The sequence below is a fragment of the Marmota monax genome, unplaced genomic scaffold (genome assembly GCF_021218885.2).
Source record: "Marmota monax isolate L192 unplaced genomic scaffold, Marmota_monax_Labrador192_F-V1.1 WCK01_AAM20220418_F8-fsc00055, whole genome shotgun sequence".
In the NCBI taxonomy this organism is placed as follows: Eukaryota; Metazoa; Chordata; class Mammalia; order Rodentia; family Sciuridae; genus Marmota; species Marmota monax.
This window is the reverse complement of record NW_026695205.1, coordinates 9,192,231-9,213,079: the sequence shown is the minus strand read 5'-3', so window position 1 is coordinate 9,213,079 and position 20,849 is coordinate 9,192,231. Positions and strand designations below refer to the sequence as shown.

At 47.9% G+C, this 20,849-nt stretch overlaps 1 long non-coding RNA gene across 2 annotated transcripts; it reads right to left on the bottom strand.

The window, feature by feature from the left end:
* Positions 1 to 7,199: 7,199 nt before the first annotated feature.
* On the bottom strand, positions 7,200 to 15,265 carry LOC124083512 (uncharacterized). 2 transcript variants are annotated; one of them, XR_009225479.1, is made up of 3 exons: positions 9,095 to 15,265; positions 8,202 to 8,317; positions 7,200 to 7,940 (listed from the first exon to the last, which is right to left on the bottom strand). It is a non-coding gene; the product is annotated as an uncharacterized LOC124083512 (long non-coding RNA). The 2 variants fall into 2 exon arrangements; XR_006848768.2 differs by lacking the exon at positions 9,095 to 15,265 and having other exon boundaries at positions 8,202 to 9,085.
* Between the last annotated feature and the right edge of the window lie 5,584 nt (positions 15,266 to 20,849).

The window sequence follows — 20,849 nt, the reverse complement described above, 5'->3', positions numbered from 1 at the left end:
ATTTATTTAACCCTTTATAGTCATAGTACGAAAATGGGGTGCCATAAAAAAGGAACACTGAGAGAACGAAAAATACGCTGGAGAACTAAACATGGTGGACATTCATGCATGAAGGCAACGAGTTGGGAGAGAAAGTTAAGGGAATCTCTTAGAAAATAAAAAGAAGAATGAGGTGGGTAACCGGAGGCAAAAGACAGAAAAATCAGAGAATCATCTAAGATTTGGTGTCTGATATTCTCTAAAAGAAAATTAGGTTGAAGAATTAGCAGAACCAGGGATTTCAGGCGGGGAAAGTCGGGGGGACAGGGTGGGAGTGTGAAGAGAGAAATGGTGTAAGAAAACTTCCAGAAGCTAAACCCGAAAGATTCACCCAGGGCCCTTCATTATGGATGAGAAGACCCTCGCGTCACAGTGCATCCTGGGGAGTTTCAGAGCCCTGCAAACATGCCCTCAGCAAGACCCCCCCCAACCAGGACACCTACAATGGCTTGAAATCCAAATGGTGCGGGACCTGTTGACAGCGGAGCTAGACCCACAGACAGGGGACAGATGCTTTTCAAATACCGAGAAATTTAAATTCCCACCCACACTTGATATCCACATAAGCCACCGTTCAAATATGCAAAGTCTCAGAACATTTATCTCCCTGTATCCTTGTTTAGAAAGTTATTAAAGAATTTTCCATCAAAGAGGGAAATAAATAGGAAATGAGGAGCTGGAATTTAGAATTCAAGGAGAAGAGTCAAACAGGAAGAGGCCAAGGACAGTTTCAGAGAAGGCCCAAGCATACAGCTGTGGGGCAGCCTGGCTGCAACCCTTGCGGACAGCAGCCAGAGGGTGGGGGAGGCTCCAAGGGCTTGTCTGCAAGAAAAAGGGAAAACAGTGTACAGACTTCACGACATCCTCCACCACAGGGGGACTCTTTCAGAACTGGCAGAGAGTTTGGAAGTGAGCTACTGACAGACCACTGAAGACCAAGCAAATGACCCTCAAAGCAGTGGACCAGAAACACAAGCCAGTGACCCCATGTGGCCCAGCCATGATGTCTATTGATATGATCATGACAATGTACTTCCTGAATAATGACAGAGTCGACACTTTTGATATAAATATTGCTACAGTTTGGTCTTGAATGTCCTCCAGAAGCCCTTGTGTTGAAGGCTTTGTCCCCAGCCTGGGATGCCACTGGGACGTGGTGGAACCTCTAGGAGGTGGGGCCTAGTGGAAGGACAAAGATATCAGGACCCCAGTCTCTTACTTGGCCTCTGGCTGCCATGAGGAGAGCAGTTTTCTCTGCCATGTGCTACCACCGTAAGGTACTGACTTGCCACAGGCCCCAAAGCCATGCAGGCAACTGCCCATGGACTGAAACCTTCTGAAACCAGGAGCCAAAAAAACCCTCTGCTCTTTTAAAGTTTATTATTTCAGACATTTTGTCACAGTAACGGAATGCTGACTAACACAAATATATTTGGTATGAATTTGTAAATGTGCAAAAGAGAAGGGATATCAGAGCTCAGTCCTCATTTCTATTATAGGAAATCAAGGGTCTAAACTTGGAAAATCAAGAAGTAGCAGTGTAATGTTTACCCAGCAGATGGAGAGTAATAATATAAGAAACAGCTAAAGGAATTGACTGGTTATATATTAGGAGTGGAAATCAAAAGTGAGAAGAGGTGGAACTGCTGTTTTTCATTGCAAACTTTGTAGAACTTTTAGACTATAAGCATATTATTTTGATAAGCACATTAAAAATTAAACATATAAAAAATGAATGAAGCAAATTAAGTACTTAGAAACTGAATGATAGGGAATTTAAAGAAATTTTGAGACACGTTTTTTCTTTTGTATCCATTGAAATGCTCATGGAGAAACCTAAATCTAATTATGTATTTGAGAAACATTAACTTTCTTCCTTTCATTTTTAAGAAGTCATAAATCATGATTCCTCCCCTGTTGCCGATGTTGATGATCTCGTAAATGCTTTGCCTGGGAAACGAGGCCATCAAAGCTCTCCTCTTGGCAGAGTGAGGATGTGAATCACCGAGATAGGAGCAGAATGTTCTGAGCTAACTCGGCACTTAGCAGCCACCGGTGCCACCGTCACCGATGAGAACGCGAGGCTGCATTGATAAGGGTATTTGGATGCTTCAGTTAGGTTTTTGATTAGAGACAGCAAGATGTCTGTCCGTCTGTTAGCACACCCCCCAGAGCCTGCTTGAGGAGAAGCTCTTCTGCAAGGGAAGCAGTTTCTTCAAGTTGCTGGGCCTCTTTCTTGTGCTTCGTGCTTTGCTGAGTACCTTGGGGGTCGGGGTTTTAGTGTGAGTAAGCGGGCTTCTTCACCCTCCAGTTTTAAAGCTAACTATGATAAAATACTTGAGGGACAGGAAGTGAATCTGGTGACAAGCCCAAAGCTAAATGGTCCAGCCTGATCTAAGCGGTTCAGGAAAACTGCAGCGCACAGGAATAAGGGGTGGCCAGGAGGGAAGACGGACCCGCCCACTGCCAAGGGGTTGGCTACATTTTTAAGCTAAACATCATCTTAACTTGCCTCTTTCTTTCCCATTCCAACTGTGGCTTGACCATGGTGGCCTTGTGGCCAAAACATGCTTTCCCAGGATCTTTTATTTAACTGTGAATCTACCTGTTGGATACTTGATGGATATTTCATAAAAAGTTTTAATTCAGAGGAGGAAGAGAGAACAGGAAGAGTTGGAGGCAGGAGGCTGAGGCTGAGGAGTCTAAGGTCTGCTTGCCCCCCATCACCCTGAACACCCTGCTAAGAGGGCAGGTGTCAAGACTGGGACCCACGCTCATTGAGCCAGGGGCTGTATTCCCCAAGGAAGAAGCATCCAAGCAGGCTGGTCCCCTTTTCAGGGCTAAGGCCACTTGGAGAAGGAAGTTAGAGGGGACGATTGGCAAGGGTTCTTTCAAGCCTAGGACTCCGTGAAAACCTGAGGTGGCCCCAGCACGCCGGTTACACATGGAGGTGCCAAGGGTCAGTTTCCCTGAGCTCTGGGAAGCAAACCCACAGGAAGACGAAGGCTGTCGTGGGGCCTGGAGGAGGGAGGAGTGTCTGCTCCATATGGAATGTTCCTGTGGCAGAAGCACAGAGAGTTCTTTGACTTAAAGCAGTAATTACCTCCCTGGCTTCTCACATCAGCCTGTCAGACTTGGAGCACTGTTGCTGCTGTGGCATTGTTGAATCAAATTACTAAAAAGGTCAGCATCATTAATATGTTGTTTGAAAAGCAAGAAAAATGCCAGGCGGAAAATCCGTGCACCTCCAGGGCCTTTAGTCCAAAGCCTTGCTCTGATTTGCTTATTGTGCTATTACCCTGACCTGCTCCAAGGAGCAAAACCACCTGTGGCAGCTCCCAAGACATGTGGTCTCCTAACCCTCTGCTCTGGGTGGAACCTGCTCTCCTGAGCCTTCCCCAGGGGGAAGCTCCTGGGTGGGGAAGCCTGGGCTTCCTCCTACCTGACAGCAGGTGTCTAGGTCTGTTCATATGTTTGTTCTCAAGCCAAGGCTCATTTGCTAGTTTAAAACTGAACTACGAGGCCATTGGAGAAGCTCTGGGGCTTAGGGCAAACACCTCAGGAGAGGGCTAATAACCTCATCACCAATATTTTGGATGGCCTTAGAGCAATCACTAGAAACTGCTGGTTTTTCTACTCCCTGTAATGAAAATTGCTTCTTTTTGAAGTAACTTGAGAGAAAATTGTACTATATCATTAATTCACAATTAATACTCGAGATTTTTTTTCCTTCATAGAATGAGACTCATAAACTATCAGCTTGAGGCCTGTTCTGAATTAGAAATTAAGTTACCTTATAGCAATAGGTAAACAATGATTCTTGAAATGGCCCCAAACCCTGGCTTACACATCAAGGGGCTTGAGTTTTCAGCTCACCTACTTGGGTGCTGCTAGTGTGATTCATGACTTTAAATAATTATATTTGCTTGATGGGTTGCTTAGTTGTTTTTTAAAAAATATTTCCAGGTCCTTTACAGCTGTGACACTAAAGAAGGCAGTGTAAAAGAGGCAGCATGTAGAAGTCTGTATATTTTGACCCCAACCCGTCATGATGATCACAGTCGCCACGACTTTAGTCACTGCGTTGACATTGAGAACAGTCTTTGAGAAGACTATGAGCTTGATCTCGACTCCATGCCGCCATCTTTAAATATGCAACTTCAGAGAAAAGTGACTCTGATATATAACTTTTGGTTGTTTACCAATCAACATAGCAATGGATTAGCAGGCAGTTGGCTCTTAGAGGGTTGAAAAACAGAAAGGATCTATATTGATGCATATGTTTCCAAATAGAAGTCTCACCTGGGGGGAGGGGAAGCTGATGACAACGTCTTGCTTCACAGTTTTACCTAAAGTAGCTATAAACTTCCTTAAAAATGTAAAGAAACTACTAATTCATAAAAATCACTATTAATAGTCACTAATATAATTACTAATATAATTTAATAATGAGCAGAATTGAGAACAAAATCATGAAAAGTGGGTAAAAATGCCCCAAAGGCAGAGAATTCCATCACCTACTTCCACACGTATTTACTAAATTGCTTGACTCCTGCCCATAGATTTTGCATGAACCCAGCTTTTCTTCTTCCAGATGTGTATGAAATAACACTTATTCCCAACAAGATATGCTGTCTTTCTGCGTTTGATGACATGAGCCCTTATTTAGAGCTTAGACCACATCAGGCCCTGTGCTAGATGTTGCAGGGGCTGAACTCACTCCCAGTCACCGCTTTCTGAAACCGCCCCAGCACTTTGCTTATACCAATACCTAAACATTTTTTTAATACTAAAGGCACAAGTTATGCTCTAACTCAGTTAGGGTACACTGTTGCCCTGCTTTATTGCAAGCCTGACACTACACTTTGGGCATAATAGGTGCTCAACAAACATGTGGAGAATGACAGAAGAGGCAGTGACCTCTTCTGGTTGTATTCCATTAAGCAATGAGAATAAATACTATTATATCTAAAATAACACATATAACTGAATGAGAAAATGGAAATTGATCTATAAAGATTCATTTACATAAGAATTTGGGGGGTGGTAACATTTCCTGCGTGTGTTTCTATTACTAGTGTGAATAAATTATTGTATCTCTTTAAAAACAGCCTTGGTTCAGTCTGGCAAGACAGCAGCCCAGGCTCATGAATGACCTACTCATCTTAGCCACACCACTGCCTATGAATCAAAGAGTCTCAAGACAGCTGAGGATCAGGGAGTTACCGAAAACAACCTTGTAAATTCTCAGTCTTGCCTGTGCACAAAGAAAACACTCTATAAATAACCTCTACAAATAAAATCGAAACCCCAGAGACTTGGACAAGGTCAGGGGGATGACCTTCTTCTGCATGCAGAGTGGGAGACGTGGGAGAATTTCCCTTGGTGATGAGGAGTCCTCATTAGGTGTAAAGATACTTCACCAAGGGCCGAGCCGTCTGTTGTGTTCCGGGCAGCACAGAGGCAACAGTGACCAGGTGTTAGTGTGGGGAGGGATCTCTACAAACAATTGACTGTTGACTCATTGAAAGTGTTTACCTTTAGAAAGCGTCTCTCCTACCTGCAAAGTAAAAGGTAGCCTGCCACATTTTTGTAGATACAGAGTGTCGATTCATTCTTGAATAGAAATCAGCTGTGGGAATCTGAACTTGGGACCTGCAGGACAGTTGCCCATGGAGTAGGCTGTGGTACAGGAGAGAATCTGTGCGCCCAGGGAGCCTGAATCTTTTCTAATGGTTAATAAGCTGTCCTGCTCTTTGCTATAAAGGGAGGCATTATCTCCATCTTCCAGAGTGTTTATGATACAAATGTGCTGGGAGAGATAATCTGCAACAGTCCGTGTCGGTTTTTGCAAGGAATACGAAATGTGAGAGACTCAAAGAAATGTCTCTCAACACACGCATCGCGTGCATCTGCTCCAAGTGGCAAGGGCATGCACGTGTGAGTGAATGAATGAAGGCACAGAGTGAGATAGCAATTGGGGGCACAAGAATCGGCCTGTGGGCTTGAAGGCAGAAGCAGAAGCTGTTCTTCAGTCAGTTTGTCAGAGAAGAGTCTTAGGAGATGGTGACATTTGAACAGAGACCTGAATGACAGTGCCATCTGAATATCTGCCAACAGCATCCCATACTGAGAGACAAGTGAGCCAAGGCCCAGTGCAGAACTGAGCCTGTTGGGCTGGAACACACAAGAACCCCAATGTGAGTGGCGAAGGAAGGAGCCGGAGATGAGGCTGGAGAGCAAACCAGGAGCCAGGTGATGTCCTGCGCCCAGTGACCCAGGTGGACCAAGGGGAGAACTTCCTGGGTTTTAAGTCTCATAGGCTGCATTAGGCAATAAATGAACAGACAGAAGGAACGACCTCCCCTCATTTCTGAGTTGAATGGTCATAAAAGGGCCACCGGATGGCGAGTAGTTGAAAATTTTCATTCTAAGTCATGGCTCGTCCTAGAGGAGCTGGAGCCTCAAGAAGAAGACCAGAGTGGCCACAGCAAGGCAGAGACAAGCCCAGGGCCCGAGGAGCCAAGGCGAGCTCTGCACCTGCGGGCTCCCGTGCCTGGGCCCCCAGGGTCACAAGCCAGGAACACTGCTCGGGGGCTGCCCCCCACAGGCCTCGCTGGGCCCGGCCCCCACCCCCTGTGCCCTCCCCAGGTCCCCTTAGGCCTGTTCCTTTCCTGGCGTCCTCTGTTGTTCTCCTTTGTGTATTTCTTGCCTCAGTGCCTCCTGCGTTCGACTTCCACGGCTCAGGTCGTCCTTCCTATTTGCCTCCACCCATCTAATCGCGAAAGCCTCTTCTCTCTCCTGTGACTTCATGGCTCCCTCGATTCTGTGAAGCCCTGCGATGACTGCGTCTCTCGCCAGTCCGAGAGACAGGAGCAAGAACCGAGCTGCCTCCTCCACCTGAGGGGAAAAGCCCTCCCGTCTCAGGCTGGCGCCCCAGGGTGATGGGCGAGGGCGAGAGTCTCCACTCCGGCAACCCTGTGGTGGACACTCACTGTCCCCTGGGAAGAGCCAGGCCAGCGCTTAGACTAGTGACTGGCACATGGTTGATTCCCTGCCAAAGCTTGTGAGCATAATGAACGTGCTGTTGGGCCACCGGGTTGTCTGGAGCTTTTGGCATGAATGTTACACCCAAATCAGGCATCTCCAGGCTCTACGTCTTTTCTTTTATGAGCTCAAGGAAAAGAGTTGTTTATTTTGTTTTGTTTTCCACAAGCAATGATTACCATGGCTGCATAGAAACTGGTTCTTGTTCTTACCACAAAACCACAGAATTTTTGATAGGCAGGATACAAACAGCAAAATCTCAGATGACAATTGTTAACAGGAACAACAAAGTAAAACATTGGGAGACCCAGAATATGGAAAGTTAGTTTACGTCTCTGAAAGTTGCTTGGAGTAAATTTCTGTTTTTCCATCTTGTATTAATTTTCCTTTGTTTGTTGGTTTGTTTGTTTATTTTGGGCAGTGCTGAGCCCAGGCCTCATGCGTGCCAGGCCAGTGCTCTGCCACTAGGCCACAGCTCACTCCATTCTCACACGGGTCTGTCTTTTCACTGTGTCACAGCTGCCTGCGTTAATTAGCAGGTGACCGAGAGCGGAAATTGTGTTTGATTTTGTTTCTTCATTCATCAAACATCTTTTGAGGGCCTGTAGATGCCAAGGACTGCACTGGGCGCTGAATAAACCCCCTTCTTTATTGATTGCTCTCTCTGTGGCATTCGGTTATGGCAACAGAAAATGGGCTTAGATCCAGGGGAGAGGAGATCAACCCAGAAAGAGATGACGCCAGAGAATCGATCCACGGGGGAAGCACGCTTGCGTAGTTCATAAAGAATTGCGCAACGTTATTGTTCTGGAAGGACTCACCAGTGCCTTCCCTGTCCTTGTTACTTGGTTAAACTGTTAAAAAATGAGTGAACACCTCCATTAGAGCGAGGCACCCATATGAGCGTATGACTCCTCCACAGCCACCCCTCACCCAGATAGTGAGGAGAGTCAGCAGAGAGCTGCCCCTGCTCCAGACAGACTTACAAAGGATTTCACATTTTTAAACAAAGTTGGCTAAGGATCTTTTCACAATAAAAGTTAGCAAGTTTTTATGACAAGAAAGTTGGAAAAACAGAGTTCACAAAAGCAGAGCAGAGAAATGAACATACTCACAATTCCCAAAGAGAGTTGATATTTTGATTATTTCCTTCCACCTTTTTTTCCTTTGCATAAGCTTTATTTGTTTGCTTCTTTGTTAACCTAATTGTTAACACTGCATGGCTTTCACACTGCAGAGAAGGGAATGGTTTGATGGGATTTCACCTCAACTAGATGGCTGTAAAGGTCATTTGACAACACTGATTGATTTTCCATTACGTGTCGGGCGGGCAGTGCTGAGTGCGGTCGGAACAGCAAACACCGTGGGCACAGCATCTGCCCTTGAGGTGGCCATGGGAATGGGAAGGCCCGGAAATAAAAGGGCTGTCAAAACTTTGGGCTCTCTCAGTGAGGGCTCCCCTCTGCAGCTCCCTCTGTCCAGGAGGCTGTGACCGAGCGCTCCCGGGAAGCGCCTCTGTGCTCTTGCGGTCAGCATGAAGCAGGCTGGAGGTGTGGGACTGCCCTCTCCTCTCCAGCCTGGACCAGCACTGACTTCTGAAGCTGCCCGGGGCTCCCCCTGATACCTGCCTCCTACCTCAGTGGCAGCCCAAAGAAAGGAGGTGGCCCTGCCAAAGCCCCCAGCTCCCAGGCTGCTTCCTTCCTGGGTTGAGGAGACCAGGCCCAGGGCCTAACACGCCACGTGTTGTCCTTAATCTTAGAGGAGAGAGCTGTCACTCCTCCTTCCCCACCAAAGAGCCAGGTGCCACCAGCAGGGGAAGCCACGGGGAGGCGGGCTCAGCCACTGCCGCAGGAGGTACAGCACCACAACTGCTGGTCCTCAGCCCTCCCTGCCACCAGGAGAGCCGCACCCACACCCCGCCAGGCCTCTGGAAGGCCCCTTTCTGAGGCGAGGCCTGCGGTTTCCCCAAACCCTGCCTAAGTGGGCTGAACCCTGACCATTAACCCACCTCACACAACCCTCGTCATGCTCTCCTCTGGGTGACGCGCTTGCGCCAGTCCCCTGCAGGCGGGGGTGCCATTACGCACAGTGTCCCGGTTAATGGATAACTGAGCGATCAGGGGTGCAGGAGCAGGCAGCCTGGTGGTGCCACCACAGCAGGGCCACCGAGGGGTCAGGGCAGCAGGAGGCCAAGAGTCCTGGAGCGTTTATAGGAAAATGTGACAAGAGTGAGCTTTCCTTATTTCTCACCATACACACCCTGATAAGTCAAGGTTATTCTCCCAGCGACTGGTAACGCCATGAACTTTAGAATCTACTCAGGCAATCACATGTCTCTGTTGTCTGTACCGAATGCCTTTGAGGCTGGGAAATTCCTCTGACTGGTTAAACATTACATAACACACACCTTCTTGGAATGAGCAGGCCGTAAACCATGCAGCCACGCACGGGAGAAAAACGTGGACTTTGACACAGTATGAGAGTTGGGAGTCTCTTCTAATAGTCTGACTTGGAGCAAGCCTGCTTCTCCAGATTTTAATATGATTCAACATGGTGATTTGTGACACTTTCCCGTATAAAATACTCCCCAGCTCCTCTTTCTACCAGACCCAGACAGAAATACGTATATAATCTCTTTCATTCAACTGTGGTTCCTGTAGGACTCGTGACTTGGATTCCCCACAGAGGGCTGTGGTACCATGGTACTAACCGGGCAGCTACAGAGCAGAGGCCGCGGCAGGCACCCCCCAAGGGCTCTAAGGAGGCTCAGAGGACACAGTGATTCACAAAGATGAAGCTCTGTGTGCCTGGAAGGTGTGCTCGCTGTTTATATAAAGTGTAATTGGGGAGCACATTTCAGTTTAAAGGCAGGGAAACCAGATCCGGTCAGCAAGGATTAAGTTTGGGGGTGCAGGGGAAGGGAGGGCAAGGAATTTCAAATCCTGACTTCAGTCACTTTTCACTATTATAAATATACATGAATTTCTTATACATTGATTTGTCTCAGTATTTTTTTTTAATTAGAAAAATAAGTGCACACAAATGCCAGTTCCCATGTGTTTACCTGGGAAGCCCCGGTCACATCACATGTCCACTGAAACCCAAGCTTCTCCATAGTATTTATTCCATTGTCTTGAGAATAGTGGTCATAGCACCCTTCTCTCTGTTTCTCTCTGTGTTTCACTTTGAGCTCTCTGAGGTGTTCATTAGGCACTCTATTGTCATATGATCTCCATGTCGTTAGTGTAATGACTATTAACTATTTAATGACTAGAAAAACCGAGGCACAGAGATTTAATAACTCTCCAAGGTTCCCTTTGCTGTGGGTGAGATTGTCGGAGCACTGAAGACCTACAGAATGACCCTCAAATCCATGTGTGTCCCTCTGCCCTTGGCAGACACCAGGGTCCCAGAGAAGCTGTCACCCAGAGACAGATGGCTTCCCACATCCTACTATGGCCACTTGGCGACTAGGTCAGAGTTCCCACGTGTGGCTGGGAGAATAGGGACGGCCTGCTGGCTGGAATCCGGGCCCTGCACTCCGTGAGTGGGAGACGGGGAACACTCAGCCTTTCCAAAAGCCAGCGTCCTTCCCCCCAGCGGAGGGACACCTGGGCTCCAGCATGCTGCTTACACCCTCTCCATGCAGCTTCTGTAACCTCGAAGACATCTCATCATGTCAGAGGTCACCTTTGGGCTTCTGAGGGCACTGGCCTTGCCACAGCTCCCTGGTGAGAAGCCCTGGGAGGGAAAGAGAAGGGAGGAAGTCGCCACTCATGAGCCCCTGGACCTCATCAAGCCCAGGGCTCCTGAATCCCTTCCTTTCCCTCCTGGGCCAGGCCCTCCTCCTGCCATTCGCCCCTCCTGTGGCAGCCCCCCAGTCAGCAGGACATCAACCTGGGACTTGCACTTCTGAGTCCTTTGCCTGAACCCCACAGAACCACCAGGTGTCCCCAAGGCCTCTCTCCCCATCGCTGGAAGGGAAGCGTAAACGTTCAGCTTCCTGCAAAGCTTGGTGAATTCTCAGTACCCAGGAACACGGGGCTGAAAGCCCCCGGTGCCCTCGCTGAGCCGAGGAGCGGGAACACAGGTCCCGCTGTCCCACGGAGCCAGGGTAGTTCCAACGGCCTCTGCGGCACCACAAGACATCCGAGAAGAGGCAGAAATGCAAGAGGAGAAAATGCAACCAGGGCTCAACGTAGAGAATCTGACCAGAGAAGACCCTCGCCCAACACGGACGACTCAGAAGAATAAACCCGGGTCTGAAGCAGGAATGGCCGGAGCGGGCTGCGTGTGGACTCTCCCGGGGTCAACCAAACCCGCGTCCCGAAAACGGCTCTCTTGCCTCACCCGCAAAGAGATCTCCGAATTCTGATCTTATTAATTTACAAGGTCTCTCAAATATTCGACTTCATTCCCGTCTGCAGATGGGAGATTTCGTTTCTCCCCATCTGATCCTCATTCCGCGGCTTCACACTCTGGCCTCTCGGTGCCTGTGGTCTCCTGCACCAGGACGGGTAGAAGCCGGAGCAGGTGCCTGTGCGGTGTTTCCCGCATCAGGGAGAAGATCTGGCGGCTCTAAGTGCTCTGGACGTTGCACACATCTGTTGGGTTCTCCTACTCAAGTTAAGACACTTGCCAATTTTTAATTTGATAAATTGTTTTTATAAAACACAGAGGGCTGAATTTTTATCAAATGCCTCCTCTGTGTCCCTTGAGTTCTTGGCTGATTTTCCTCCTTGAGTTGTTACTGTGGTCAGTTACTTTACAGATTTTCTGGAGGAAGCCTTCCTTGATCATGATGGACTTTAAAAATAATAAGTGACCAGGCGCAGTTTCCTTATAGCTTGTGAAATTTTTATTTGTGTTTATAAATAAAAACTTGTTTGTTTACAAAAATTTGTTCATGTATCAAAGTCAGGATAGCTTTATGAATTTGATGGGTAAACTTAAAAATGTCTACTAAATTAGCTTTACTAATATTAATATTAAAATATTTACATCTTTTTCAGCTTTTATTTGTTTGATCTATCAGTTTCTGATAGTGGTTAACAAATCTCCCCTCATGGATTTTGTCGTTTGTAGAATGTGGCGATTGTTATATGTCCCTGATGAATTATTCTTTTAATCTTTAAAAAGAACTCTTTTACAACTATTGATATTGTGCCTTAAAATCTAGATTTATCGAATATTAATATTGTAATATGAGCTTTCTTTCTTTCTACTATATAGTTTTAAAATAGTTTTACTTTAAAGTCTTCTATGTTCTTCCTTCTGAGGTATATAAATAATGAATACTTCTCACTTTATTTTTAATATTTTTATTTTTTAGTTCTCGGCGGACACAACATCTTTGTTTGTATGTGGTGCTGAGGATCGAACCCGGGCCGCACGCATGCCAGGCGAGCGCGCTACCGCTTGAGTCACATCCCCAGCCCAATACTTCTCACTTAATTTGAAATTTTCTGCATTTTAACAGTGAGTTTCATCACTTTCTATTTATGATTAATTATATATCTGAACTTATTCCTCTCTTTGTGTGTTTTCTATCTCCCATGTTATTTATCACGTTCTTTGCTCATTTCCTATGAAGTTTTCTTTCCTTCCTCTTCTTCATCTACCCTTTTGTACATATGTATTTTATTTCTACTCTTCAGCATGGATACATATTGAAGTCCAATTTTAATCAATATCCCTTATTTGCCAAGTGGAAGAAACTAATGCTTCATATTCAAACCCCTCATCTTTATGTTATCATCATTTATCCACCGTGTTTTTAACTCCTCACAATAGGCCCTTTGGTTGTTTACAAAATCCACACTGTTTGGGTTCACCAGGGGCTTGCCAATTTCCTTATTATTGCTCTTTGTAGCTCTAACCTTCTTTCTGGAATAATCTTTCTTTGGGGCTCACCTTTTTTTGTGGTTTCTGCAGTGTCTATGATTAGTAAAATTGTCTTCCTTTCTGTGAAAATGATCTTATGTTGCTGTACCTTTCCGTGACCGCTGAGCTGGACACTGGGGCATTATTCCCTTTCATTCTGTCTTCTGTTGTTTCTGAAGTAGGTTTGGAGGCTCGGCCAGTTTTCCTTGTAAGGAAACTGTCGTTGTCTCCTGGTAACAAGAAATTTTATGTGTCCTTGTCTTTGTCATCCCGAGATGTCCCTGTGAAATTCGTCCTCGTTGGGGTTGCTGACACAATTGTAATGGGAGGATTCACGTCTTCCTTCAGTTCTGAAAACTACAAAACCGTGTCTTTAGAACATGTCTCCTCCCCTTTCAGGGGCACTTTCAACTTCTCACTCTCAGGGCCGCCTCCTTTAGCCCCTGGGGATTCCCCATCTCCACACTCCTCCCTGCGGTTCAGAGCTGTCTTCCATTAACTGATTTTGTCTCCAGATACATGGACTTACTGTTTAATCTACACTGAGATTTCCTCTAACTGTATTTTTCTTTTTTTCTGCATTTCTCTTTTTACACGACTTTGCTTTTGTCTTCTGATTTCTCCCCCTTCTTTTATGTTCTAAAGCAAACACTTTTTAAATACATCTCATTTCTCGGGTGACCATTTTTCTTTTTTCCTTAGGATTGGCTTGTGTTCCTGTAACTGCATAAGTCCCTCCTTCCTGGGGTGGGAATCCTGCTGGGCTGATCTGTGAACCTGCCAAGCGTTTTCCTATTTGCCTTTGCGGGGCCTCAGGGTTCCGCCACAGCTGGATGTCGTGGGCTGATTTCTAAATCTGGGGTTCCTGAACCCTGTGGGCCAGGTAGGTATATTTCCTGAGGTCACGAGTGGAGTTCTAATCCTTTTTGCATAGACAGGATCTCCTTCAAGAATCCCAGCAGTCAGTAGGAGCCTCCAATAGAGCTGCTTGGGACGACTCAAAGACCTCAGGGGCTGTGCACTGTGAGCAGGAAAACCTGACCCCTCCCCACAGAACTGTCTTCCAACACCTGATGTCCCATGAGTCACTTCTCCTTTAGACTTTGGGGTTCTCTTTATTTCTGCCACCTGTGGATTTTCTCTTCTTCTGAGGTAAGTCATATACTAACTTTGTCCACATTTCATGCTTGGAGCTTGAGGAAGTTCCTTTGACTGGCTTTCCCTGGCCTTCACACAGGACTTGGGCAGTGCTGCACTTAATACCTGGCCTCTAGGTCTCTCCATATGCACAGAAATGTCTCCTCAAGCTGCTCCAGCCGCTGAGTTGATGGGTCGTCCTAAGTTTCCCATTGGCAAAGTGACAGACTTCCTGTCCCTGGAGCATAATTGATCTGTCTTATACCATTTTTTTCCCTTAACTAGGAGAAATCTCAACTTTTTGGATGTTTGTACAGAATTATTTGTAAGTCAGAGAGACTTTGGTGAGTATGCCATCAATACCCGCTTCTAATTGTACAAACCCGAAAAACTCACGTAAGTCTCAGAGCCTCGGTTTCTTCGAATTTTAAATTAGAATAAAAGTCTCTTCCTCGGGGCTGGGGTTGGAGCTCAGTGGTAGAGCACTTGCGTCCTGTACAAGGCCCTGTGTCGCTCCCTAGCGCTCGGGGGAAAAAAACCTTTGTACAGCTTTTGTAAAGTGGATATGTTTTCTATATAGGACCATGTTCTACTTTATTCAACTTGAATGATTATTTATTGAGCATAACACGTGGAAAAGCACTGTATTTATGATACCATTTACATTTCTTATATTCAGGACCAGCTGTTGATTCTAAGGCACAGAATTAGTTTTAGCAAGTGAAAATAGATGGCACCAAGTTTTTAAGTGTCTGTATGTCCCATGCGATATTTTGAACATGCTATTGTAAAAGCACCCTTCACTGTTTATCTGAATCTCCAGTTCCCCTGGGTCTCCTACATTCTATCTGGAAAACCTAAACTGGATCCACCTGTTGCAGTTTGAACAGGGCTATTTGTGAAAGACCTCCACATGTGTGCTCCATTTTTCCAGCCTCTCCCTTTAAACTGCGGGCTAGGCTCCATTATATTTTCATATACAAGCCCGACACAGGGTATGTAGGCATCGGGGAATTTTTTAATCAAATGGTCCAACCCTACAGTAGAAGTCTTAACATGATTTTTATTTGATCCGCCCTTCCTTTGGATTGAATTAGCCATGTTTGCAATGAGATGGACAGAGCACAGAATCTCGAGACGTGGTTGAAGCCAGATGAGTTGAAAGGAAGGTGACTGCGCCCCCCCCACCCCACCCCACCCCATCCCCGGCCCATGGGAAGGTAGGAAATGAGTCCTTCAGAGAAGGGCGTCTCCTTGCCTGTGTTTCCGTGCACTCCGGCACCTCTAAGGTCACTCTCATTCACAGCTGTGCCACTCACAGGGCCCTGGACACACCGCTTCCTCTCCCTCGGGTCTGTTCCCCGTCAGAAAGTCTACAGATCCTCATTCCCAGTCCCACTTGGGGGCGGTCACAGGTGAAGGAGTGGCAGGGAAGAGGGACAGCACTGTGCCACAGTTGAAGGTCGTGAGGACCATGACTAACAACAAAGGCTCCCAAAACAGAGGCCACGCTGGGACAGGCGCCACCGGACAAGGTGAAGAGAGCTGTGCCTCCCGAGGGCGGCTCTGCCAGTCTGCCCACCCCAGCTCCCAAGGGCAGCTCTTCAGTGTGCCCTGCACCTCGAACCTGGGAAGTGCCTCCCTTAAAGCCCCGGGCCAGAGGGTGCTGTTGCCTTCAGAAGAACAAGGAAAATGGGGCTCTCCTGCAGCTCTTTCCAGGGCTAGAGCACGTGTAGCCAGGGTCCCCCGAGGAGCTGCTTCTGTCCCCAAGAACAGTCAGATCCCTAGAAAGTGACAGTGAAATGAGAGAAACGTGGTCACGCCTGGCAGCCACTAGGGGGTGGGCCAAAATAACAGGCGTTGGGCCCTGAACACGGCCCAGGGGAGAGACCAGGGTCCTGAGGAAGAGCAGCAGAAGTGGAGAAGGGGGAGAAAAGGAAAGAGAGAGAAGAAAGAGGAAAGGAGGGAGGGGGAGGGAGGGGGAGGGAGGAAGGAGGGAGGGGGAGGGGGAGGGAAGGGGAGGGAGGAAGGAAGGAGGGAGAGGGAGAGAGGGAGGGAGAGGGAGAGAGGGAGGGATGGGGAGGGAGGGGGGAAGGAGGGAGGGGGGGAGGGAGAGGGAGAGAGGGAGGGATGCGGAGGGGGGAAGGAGGGAGGGAGGAGGGATGGAGGGAGGGGAGGGAGGGAGAGGGGGAAAGAGAGAGAAGGAGGGAGGGAGGGAGGTGTTCTCTATAAATCACCTGTTTCAGAGACTAAAATGGGCTTGCACAGACTTCTCTTGCTGTGTGGCAGGTCCTTCTCTGACAGCCTATGGACCAAAGCTCTGCCTCTGGCATTTCTGTCCCCATGTGCAGTGGCTCCCCTCGCTGCATTCTCCGCCCTGGAGTTTAAAGTGAATCTCAATAAAATCCAGAGTCCTTGCATAGTGAGGTGACTCAGCTGACGCCTTCCAGCTCCTCCACAGTTTCCACCCCCAGAGGCAGTGTGCGCAGTGGGAAGAGGGAATCGGGGGCAAACTGCATCGTCACCATGTGCCTCCAAGTCCCCCAGGCAGAGCGCCTCAGAGCGCCTGTCTGTACGCGAGTCCCTGCTGCCGCATCCTCCTCCGCACCCTGAACCTCCCTTCATCACCCTCTGCACTCTCCATCTTCCAGGAGAGAAGGGAGTGTGTCTGTCCTCTGGTCACTGTGTCTCTCACACCCTCCACGAAGCCCGACACAGGGTATCTAGTGACCACACAGAGCAGTTATTGGTGTCATCCATCCAGGGATGACAGGTACCATCAGTCCTCACTCTTCCTGGTGGTTGTGCCTCCGCAGTCACCGTGAGAGCCTTCCTTAGGTCCTAAGAGGGACACAGGGCGAGGCTCCTCAGAGCCTCTGGTTGCACATTTTACCAACTGGTCAATATACGGCCTTGTTTTGTGTGACTTTCTGTTTAAAGACACCTAGTTCTATATGGACTTTTGCTCAGTAACATCAAACTCGGGCTGGGGATGTGGCTCAGTGGTTAAGTGCCCCAGGTTCAATCCCTGGTACGAAAAATGATAATAATACTAACAAAAAACAAACAAACAAAACCCCATCAAACTCACTGCCACTCTGGGTATGTCTCAAATAATGTCCTTCCCTTTTCAACTCTGGGTGTCAGATCGAGTGCCGGCTTCTCATGATGTTTTTGCTCTTGCCTCAGGAATCCTCCCCTCTACTCACTCATTAAACTCCTCCATTTCCTTCAAGGACCAATCAAATTCCAAGTCTTCTCGTCTTCTCAGACTCACAGAGAAAGAAACAACTCTTCTCATGCATAAAAGATGGGCTGTCATTACAGACTCGTATGAAAGTCACGGAGATGTGTCATTCGCTCCAAGCAGCTTACCAAGTCTCTGGGTCAAAAACCATGTATTTTCACCTCTGAATGGTGGCCCTGGCATTGATGGGGACATAACAGTGCTCAAGAGCTGCTGTTGCAAAGGTCTTCAGGTACTGCATCTGCAGGGTTACCCAGTGGCTTGTCTCCTCACTGCAGCTGAGGTGCTAGGAAGCTGGACTTTGCCCCACCTCCACCCAAGGGCATTCCACTCTCAAGACAGGAAGGGAATTGTTGACCTGCTGTGGAAACCAGGCCCGACCTCTGTGAAGCAGGAAATCAAATGTCAGGTTCTTTCTTGTTGGACAGTCCTGCTAAAGCAGGTCTCCCAGCTATGCCGGACCATTTCACCTCGGAGGGCAGCCGCTCAGGGCTCCATGCTGACCACTCGGGATCCCTGTTCTCAAGCTCTCGTGATGGACAGCACAGCACCTGGGGTCTCTCTGGATGGTGAGGTCAGCCTTGGAGGCAGGTTGGCACTACCTCCAGGGCGCTCTTGCCTGTGGGACTCAAGGGGACTCTTCCTACAAGGCCTGGGCTGGAGCCCCTGGGAGAGCGAATAGACCTGATGGAGCCGAGACGGCCACCTCTTGTCCAGTCCACTCTGCTCCGACCTCCCGGGAGTATTGGAGCTGTTCATGTCCTTGGCCTGTTTCCTCCACTTCACGAGGGCAGAGGTAAAGCCAGAGAAGGGGGGAGGCGAGTGAGAGCAATGAAAGGTTCCGTGAGCTGGTCACATCACACATGGACACCTCGGGTTGACCAGAAATCACCTCCCAAACCCTCCAGGAGGAATGCACATAACTGATAAGCGTCTCAGATAAAGTGATGGCACCCTGAGGTGTGGCTTGTGGAATTAGTCACCGCTTCCCACCTGGTGGGTCAACTAAGCTGGAGTGTAAGAAGAGATGCGGCAGGGGAAGGACCGATGCCCTCTGTGGAGTAAGCGTTAGGGGGTCTTCTGGAATTCCCCAGCCCAGCCGGGCCTGATGACACACACCTGTAACCCCAGTGATGCTGGAGGCTGCAGCAGGAGGATCACAAGTTGGAGGCCAGCAACTTAGCAAAACCCTGTCTCAAATATATATATATATATATAAAAGGGCCTAGAGAGGTAGCCCAGTGGCTAAGCACCCTTGGACTCAATGTCCAGTACCAAGAAGAGAAGACACCTCAGCCCACTGCCCTGGGCTCTGGTTCTCAGGGTCCCATGCATCCACCAAGACATAAGAATGGACAAGTCCATCTTCATTTCAAGGAACTGAATTCTCAGGAACCATATTCCCAGAATACCAAGAATCAGAGCTGAGAAGGCCTTGATCATCCTGCAGTTTAGTTGAAAACTAAACCTTTGTAAATGCAAAAGTAGACTCTCAGAGGAGGCGAGATGAGCTTCCCAAAGGCACCGGCCAAGGCTACTGAAGCTCGTGTAGCCACATCCAGCCTCACCCTGTCCAGCGGGCCCCTGCCCAGGCTGGGTGCGGCTGGGTGCCCTGCTCCCACCTCCGCTGCGCCTGCTCTCCTCGTCTTCTGACGACTACGTGGCTCAGAATCCCAGCCAGTGAGGTTCTAGGTTCACTTACAGCAGGGAAGTGAGCGCTAGACCTGGGAAGCAGAGGGTCAGCAAGGATGGAGAGCCCTGAGCTGCGATGGGCAGTGCCAGCACTCTGCAGACATCAGCAGTGGGTGCTACTGTCCAGCCTCCCCCAGTGTCCGGCTGTGGATCACACCACCCGATGTGGCAGCAGCTAAGATGGGGACGGTTCCCACTCCCAGAACACCACGCTGGCTTCCACTCAGCCCAAACTATATTTCCTGTTCTGTCTCCTCCTGCTGGAAACACCCACGATGACCTCTGAGGCTTGCTCTCCCCTGGTGCCACCTCTGTCTGCAGGGCTGTCTCTCATTGGTCAGTTACACGTGTGGCTTTCAAAGGCTGTGAACAGCAGCATGCAGAACGTGCTCCAGGGGACAGTGAATCACACCAGCAGCTCCTGCCAAAGACACCCTCCTCCCCAAAAGAGCCAGGGCTGCTTTGACAGGGTCCAGATCCTGCTACTAAGGAATGTGACATGATGTCGGGAAGACACAGCTGGACGTGACGCAGAGACGGCGACACCAGGGTGCTGACATGTGGACGGGGAGTTGCGAGATGCTGCGTGTCCTGCGGATCCTGGTGACAGTCTGGAAAACCTGCAGACCCTCTTCCAGAATATTGTTTTTAAATGCATAAAATACAATGGAGCCTGTTTCAATGGAAAGAGGTTATATTTAAATACATTTCTCAAAACACTAAAAATAGTTTTTTTAGTATGTAGAAACCATATATTATCTCCAGAATCAAGAACATTGGACTATACGGCATATCTAACAACTATTGTGACTTCAAAGCAGTGATGAGCAAGCACAGAATTTTGGTGTCATTTCAAGAATTTAATGCAGTAGGATTCATAGATAAAGTCTCTATTAGACTTGTGATTTGCTACCTATGTCGGTGAGGAAAGGGAATGCTAAACCTCAGTTAGAAGTTAGCAGAAATAATGGTGTTATTTTTTTTCTATCTACGTTCATGGACCAAACCCAAGAATTTCTTATCTAGATGTGTGGGCGATCCTTCCTTACACTCCAATGTGCTTGAACAAAATCTGGAGGCTGAAATAAGATCTAGAACCTCAGATACCAAAACAGGGACACGTTTGCCTTCCACAGTCTACAGTGTGTATGCAGCACTCTGGGGGGGGGAAAAGAAGACTCATGGTAAATGCAATTCCTACAATTTCTTTAAAGTATGGGGAGGTCGAAACATTGAATAAAAAGCCATTTTTCAATGCTAGCATCATCTGAGGCACCTTGGACATGGGAGGGATGGCACCCGTTTATTGAAAAGCTACACGGGGGTACTTTAAATGCATTTTCCCTTCTCAAGGAGGGGACAAGTGCAGAAACGAGCACCATCCTGATTGACTGCAGCACTTACTGTTGACATCTTCCAGAGAAAGTCGGGGTGGAGGGGCATCATAAGATTATGCCGTATTCCCCTTTGAAGAGGGATTTCCACATTTGACGTAAACATTAATCCCGACCCCCTCCCAACCTGGAAAAGTGTGAGGACACTGTGAAAACCCTTAAAAGTAAAGGAGAAAATCCAATTTCATCAGATGGTCTGAATAATACGCTAAAAATCTCAGCCCCTTTGAACAACAGAAAATTGCTTGAATATTTAAGCAAGCATTTGTTCTTGGGAAACAAAATGTTCCGCTCTAGTGGTTGCCACAGCAACTGCCTGGGCTAAAAATACAGAATCTGCCATAAGAAGAAGTATGCACCAAGCAAGAAAGGGAAGAGAAAATAGGAAATCTCTCAAAGGAAGATCAGTG